This window comes from Rattus norvegicus, chromosome 5 (genome assembly GCF_036323735.1).
Source record: "Rattus norvegicus strain BN/NHsdMcwi chromosome 5, GRCr8, whole genome shotgun sequence".
NCBI classification, from domain to species: domain Eukaryota; kingdom Metazoa; phylum Chordata; class Mammalia; order Rodentia; family Muridae; genus Rattus; species Rattus norvegicus.
This window is the reverse complement of record NC_086023.1, coordinates 43,673,492-43,680,554: the sequence shown is the minus strand read 5'-3', so window position 1 is coordinate 43,680,554 and position 7,063 is coordinate 43,673,492. Positions and strand designations below refer to the sequence as shown.

At 39.2% G+C, this 7,063-nt stretch overlaps 1 non-coding gene across 1 annotated transcript; it reads right to left on the bottom strand.

The window, feature by feature from the left end:
• Positions 1-6,017: 6,017 nt before the first annotated feature.
• On the bottom strand, positions 6,018-6,150 carry LOC120103335 (small nucleolar RNA SNORA17). Its single transcript, XR_005505399.1, has one exon. It is a non-coding gene; the product is annotated as a small nucleolar RNA SNORA17 (small nucleolar RNA).
• Between the last annotated feature and the right edge of the window lie 913 nt (positions 6,151-7,063).

The window sequence follows — 7,063 nt, the reverse complement described above, 5'->3', positions numbered from 1 at the left end:
GTATAGATTGATGTTCTGAATAAAGTTGGCTCTACTCTCCCAAGTCCTATCACTTCTAGAGTGGTAACCAGGTGGCACCTGAATGGATATTAGAAGAAGGCTATAAAGTAGAAGAGAGTGTGGACCCTCACAAAAGGAAGGGGTGAGAACAACAGGGGAAAAACCATGACAAGTCCAATTTATGTTGAGATTGTACACCATGTTTTAAAGAGAAGAGGAGCACAAGAATTCAAATCACAACTATTAGACTGCTTTCAAGTTGTTTATGATTATATCCCCTGGTTTCCAGAAGAAAGATGAAGAAGTAGTAAGGGACAAAGTCTGAAAAAATATGGAAAAGGCATATAAATAAGGGGAAAGGATCCCCATTCTATTTGTTTGCTTTTGGGTCCGGTAGACATTAATTCAGTTACCAAAATGCTTAAGGAAGATAAAAAGGATAATAATGATGAGGAAGAGATGACTAATTCTTAGAATGAATATAAACTGGATAATCAAATCTTAGCATTGGTAGAGGGAAAAGAAAAGGATCTCTTTTCCATGGTCAGGCAAAATCAAAAGTAAAAACAGAACCATAACCATCAATAATGCTGGTGACAGTTCGTTATCTCCCTTACTGGAGCAACAATAAGATACATAGTCTCCATTGTCTAAAACATCCATGAAGAATGGGGTGAAGAATTTGATAATCTAATCTTGAATTCGCTCCACTTTTTTGGTGAAAAAATAAGAGACAGCATATGAAAAAGCTAATGTTATTTTTTCTTTTTATTGGATATTTTATGTATTTACATTTCAAATGTTATCCCCCTTTGCAGTTTCCCCTCCTGAAACCCTCTATCTCATCCCGTATACCCTGGATTCTATGAGGGTACTCCCCCGACCCATCCACTCCTGCCTCCCTTCCCTGGGATTCCCCTACACTGGGGCATGGAGCCTTTATAGTTCACAGGACCAAGAGCCTCTCCTTCCCTTAACAAGACCATCCTCTGCTACACATGCAGATGGAACCCTGGGTCACTCCATGTGTACTCTTGGGTAGGTGGTTTATAACGCAGGCAAGCTAGGGCAGAAAAGAGAAAAGGAATTTGTTTCCCACTTCCTCCTTGACCTCATGAGCTTGCTTGGTATTTCCAATGACCTAACCAATCTAGTTAAAACTCTGGAAGAAGCTGTAGCATTGGACAGTCTCACAAATTATCTTGAGATTCAAAAATAAGAATCACGGTAATTTTAATCCAGAATAAAAGAGGCATTTGTGTATCATGTGAATCCTTCACTGTACTTATTTTCCCTGATTAATTGTCTCCTATAGGTATTAAAGCACAAGAGAATAAACCTTTTGGATTGATTTATTTATACAATAAGAGCCAGAAAATACTAACTGATTACATGCTTACCTTTACTTTTCTTGCTCAATTAATAAACGAGATGGGGAGAGGCACCCAATGTCAACGAGTATATGGATTTGATCCTTGCTACATTAAATTACTCTTAACTAACAATCAGTTCTTAAGACTGTTGTAGAACAAAATGTACTTTCAAATTTCATTTGCAGATTACTGTGGAAGGATAGAAAATCATTATCCAGATGATAAAGCTATGGGATTCTCTCATATGAATTGAATTTGCATTTACAAAAATTATCCAACCTTCTTCCATTACACAGATAGTTATTTTTTGATGGCTCATCTAATAGGAGGGAATTTATGGTTCAGATATTCATCAATCAACTGATACTTTTTTCCCTCAGCCCAACAGGTGAAACTAGCTATTTTGATTCATCAATCATGGTTAATTTAGAAATTCAAATTCATATAAAAATATAATTTCAGATTCTGCTTGTGTTGTAGGATTGTTTCCAACAATAGACTCATACACATGAACACTTTAACTTCCCTAGTTATATTACAGAAGGAAATGAGCAAGCTGATGCATTAACATGCCCTATTTTTACTGATCCAGAAGAAAATTGGGAAGGGGCATGCATCTGCCTTTGCAGATGGAGTCACTGAAATATTATGCATTTCACTTCAGCTCCTCCAGCCCCAGGTCATCAAAGACAAAGGGAGAGGGCAAGGAGACAGCAGAAGTCACTAGAAAGAGCAAACTTCCAGTTAAAGGACAAAGGGAGATCTTGACCCTATCATCAGAAGTCAACTCTGCCCACCCAGGCCAAATTAAGGCCCTATGCACCAAGAGAGAAGTTATTTCACAAAACACACAGAGACCTATGTCACTCGAGAGTCTCTTTCTATATGCTTTGACTTGTGCATCTGTAGTGAGTGCCTCAGAGTATGTATATTGATTGGTCTTTTTTCTTCATTGTCTTTTGTTGACTGGATGACTCTAACTCCTGTAACCTTACTAATGATTGTGTTTATGACTTATCTGATGAAGGAACTGAATTTATTTTTTTCTTGGAATTTGAATCATTTCCCATTTTCTTTTTTTTTAACTTTCTATTGGTTCGTTGTGAATTTCACATCATGCATTCCTATCTTACCCATCTCCCCCTCCTCTCATACCCTTGCAACCTCTCCCCCAACGGAGAAGAAAAAAATCTTGTTGTGGAAGCTACAGTGTGTCACAGTGTGCCCCACAGTATACTCTTTGTCCACACTTCTTCACTTGCAAATATTCATTGCAATGACTTATTGGTCTAGAACGACACCTCTGGCTTCTGCAACTCTCTCAATACTGGAACTCGCTGGGACTCCTCTTGGATATACTATTGTTGCTCTGTGTTATGGAGATCCTGTAGTTTTGGATCTTTAAGACCAGCTCCTTCACGTACTCCAGCAGTTCATCAGTGGGGTAGAGGTTGGGGTTGGCCCCTGGATCTGGGTCTGAGAGATATCTGAACTGGTCAACCCATTAGCTCTCATGCCCTTTGGGCAGCTCATTGGCAACCCTAGCAACCAAGACCAGCTCTATCAAAGTGCCCTCAGGCCTACAAGGCACTGGACTGGTCATCTCAGGCTCAGAAAGTGTTAGGTTTCTAACTATTCAGTTATTCAGAGATCCCAGCCCGTAGGTTGCCAATTTGTCCTATTGACTGTCCTTTGTCTTACAGAAGCTTTCCAGTTTCATGAGGTCCTATTTATCAATTCTTGATCTTAGAGCATGAGCCATTGGAGTTCTGTTTAGGAAATTTCCCTCTGTGCCAATGAATTCAAAACTTTTTCCCACTTTCTCTTCACTTAATCTAAAAGTGCATCTGGTTTTATGTTGAGGTCCTTGATCCACTTGGACTTGAGCTTTGTGCAAAATGACAAATATGGATCTATTTTCATTTTTGTACATACAGACTGCCAGTTAGACCAGTACTATTTATTGAAGATGCTTTCTTTTTTGCATTGTATATTTTTGGCTCTTTGTCAAATATCAAGTGTGCATAAATGTGTGGTTTTATTTCTGGAACTTCAATACTATTTCACTGATAAACATGTCTGTCTCTGTACCAATACTATGCAGTTTTTATTACTATTTCTCTGTAGTATAGCTTGAGGTCATGGATGGTGATTCCCCCAAAAGATTTATTTCAGAATTGTTTTCACTACTCTGGTTTTTTTTTTTTTTTGCCTCACAAGATGAATTTGAAAATTGCTCTTTCCATGTCCTTGAAGAATTGTCTTGGAATTTGATGGGGATTGCATTGAATCTATAGATTGCCTTTGGTAAGATGACCATTTTTACCATGTTAATTCTGCCAATACAAGAGCATGGGAGATCTCCATTTTCTGAGATTGTCTTCAATTTCTTTCTTGAGAGACCTGAAGTTCTTGTCATACAGATCTTTCACGTGTTTGGTTAAAGTTACCACAAGGTATTCCATATTTGTGGCAATTGTGAAGTGAGTTGTTTCCCTAATTTCTTTCTCAGCCTGTTTATCATTTGTATAAAGGAGGGCTATTGGTTTACTTGAGTTAATTTTATATCCAGCCACTTTGCTGAAGTTATTTATCAGCTGTAGAAGTTCTCTGTAGGATTTTTGTGGTTGCTTATGTATACTATCCTATCATCCGCAAGTGGTGATACCTTTACTTCTTTGCCAGTTTGTATCACCTTGATATTTTTTGTTGTCTTATTGTTCTAACTAGAACTTCCTGCACTTTATTGAATAGATATGGGGAGAGTGAACATCCTCATCGTGTTCCTGATTTTAGTGGGATTGCTTCAAGTATCTCTCCATTTAATTGGATATTGGCTGTTGGTTTGCAGTAATTGCTTTCATTGTGTTTAGGTATGGACCTTGAATTCTCTCCAATAGTTTTAAAATTTGTCAAATACGTTTTCTGCATCTAAGGACATGATCTTGAGATTTTTTTCTTTGATTTTGTTTATGTGGTGGATTACATTCATTGATTTTCATATATTGAACCAACCTTGAATCCCTGGGATGAAGCCTACTTGATTGTATAGTTTATAGCGAATGATAGTTTTGATGTGTTCTTGGATTTGGTTTGCAAGAATTTTATTGAGTACTTTTGCATCTATATTCTTAAGTGAAATTAGTGTGAAGTTCTTTGTTATAGTTGTTGTTGTTGTATCCTTGTATGGTTTAGGTATCAGGGTAATTGTGGATTTATAGATGAATTAGATAGTGTTCCTTCTATTTCTATTTGATGGAATAGTTTGAAGAATATTGGTATTAGGTCTTCTTTGAAGGTCTGGTAGAATTCTTCACTAAAGCCATCTGGCCCTGGCCTTTTTGGTTTCAAGGTTTTTAATGACCTGAGGGGATATGGGCCTGTTTAGATAGTTTACTTGCTCTTGATGTAACTTTGGTATCTATCTAGAAAACCAGACATTTCATCTAGATTTTCCAGAAAATGTGATTCATTTACATAATGGAATACTATTTAGCTATTAAGAATGAGGATATCCTGAGTTTTGCAGGCAAATGGATGTAACTAGAAAATATCATCCAGAATGAGGTAACTCAGACCAAAAATGACATATGTGGTATGTTCTCACTAATAAGTGGATATTAGTCAAAAAGAGTACAAAATACCCAGGATACAGTCCACACAACTCAAAAAGGTTAACAAGCTGAAGGGCCCAAGTGAGAACTCTTCAATCCCACTTGGGAGGGAGAAGAAAGCAATCACAGGAAGGATGATGGAGGGAGGGACCTGGGTGGGAAAGGAGACAGGGAAGGGAAGAGGGGAACATGATCAGGTATTGGGTGGAGGAAAAGGACTGAAGCCCCGACGGCCAGTAGAAATATTAGAAACAGGCAACCTCGGGAGGTAGAAGGTAGGGGGACCCTATGGAATGTACCAGAGACCTGGGAGATGAGAGACTCCCAGGGACTAAAGGGAGGAACCTTAAAGAAATGCCCAACAATGGGGAGAGAGAACTTGTAGAGCCCATCTCCAGAAGAAAGACAGGGCAGCAATTGAGGGATGGGGTTACCATTCCACATCTAAAAACTCTGTCTCAATTGTTCCTGTCTGAAAAAACTGTAGGGACAAAAATGTCGAAGAGCCTGAGGAAAAGGAGGTCTAGTGACAGGCCCAAAGTAGAATCCAGCTCAAGGGGAGGCCCCAAGGCCGGACTATGGAGTGCTCACAAAAGGACGGCCCTCTGAAAGACCCAACAAGCAGCTGAAAGAGGCAGATGCAGATATTTACACACAGCCAATGGACAGAAGCTGCTGAACCCTGTGGTTGAATTAGAGAAAAGCTGGGAGAAGCTGAGGAGGAGGGCAACATTGTAGTAGAACCAGGAGTCTCCATTAACTTGGGCCCCTGAGATCTTTCAGACACTGGATCACCAACCAGGCAGCATACACCAGCTGACATGAGGCCCCTAACACAAATACAGCAGAGGGCTGGAGATGTGTATTTAGTCAGAGAAGATGCACCCAACCCTCAAGAGACTGGAAGCCCCAGGGAGTGGGTAAGTCTGGTGGGGTGCAGGGTGTAGAAGGAGTGGGGTGGGAAGGTATAGGATGTGGAACAGTCAGAGAGTGGGCCAACCGGGAGGGGGAAAATCTGGAGTGTAAAAAAATTTTAAAAATTTAAAATATATATATTAAAATTAAAAATAAAAAACAAGTGTTCATAGATACTTTCTCCTTTGTGACACCTACTGACGCACCTGTGACACAGCAGCCACACTGGCAATACCTCTAGGGGCAAAGCATTTCCCATTTTAATAGGACATCATAACATCTGTCTTCCTATTGAAGGCAAATATTGGATTACGTTCTACAAGATACCCGAACTATTAATCATATGTGTCTGTTTTAAAACTATTCTCTAGATTTTTCTGATCAGTATAACAAAGTAAACAATAGTACTGGACATATTTTGGATCCCTGTTCTTGGTGGCAGATTATTATACACAATGGTTTCACTGTTCTAATATCATGTTTATAACTTGCTTAATTATAGGATTCTAATGCATCAAATGTCAATTAGATCTCAACTTCTCAACTCAAAACCATTCTGGATATCCTTCATTTAAAGAATTAAAGGGGCAGGGACAGTGGTCCAAAAATGTCGCCATGTGAGGAGAATTCTGAGCACTTGTGAGAGAACTCTTAAGAAAATAAGACAAGAGCCTTGTGACCTCAGTTTCTACAAAACACAGAACTGTTCTTTGAATATGTTTCTGTGCTCCTCCCAGGTAGAGTGGATAGGACTGAGTTTATTTCACATTATTCATTACAATTGGCTATTTTTATTTGTTTTGGTGCTTCTATGCAAAAGCACGTCTTTGCTGTGTGCAGCTTGTCTGCCATGGGTAGCTTACCCTTGTGGTTGTACATGTCACTCATTTGACTATTCTTAACCCTCAGAGTATAAATTGTTTGGTGCTCTGAATAACATTGGCTATTGCATGAGACTCCACCTCATTCATTGGCTCTACTCTCCCAGGTTCTATTGCCTCTAGAGCAGTAACAGCAATGAAACTCTTCCGAGAGATTGTCCTGTTAGGTGGAAATATCACTTACAGGCTCATGTGTTTGTGAGCTGAAGGCTGTACTTGGAAAGAGAACATTTGGGAAAGCAAGCTCTTTGCACTTGTAACCCGGAACTACTTCTCCCTG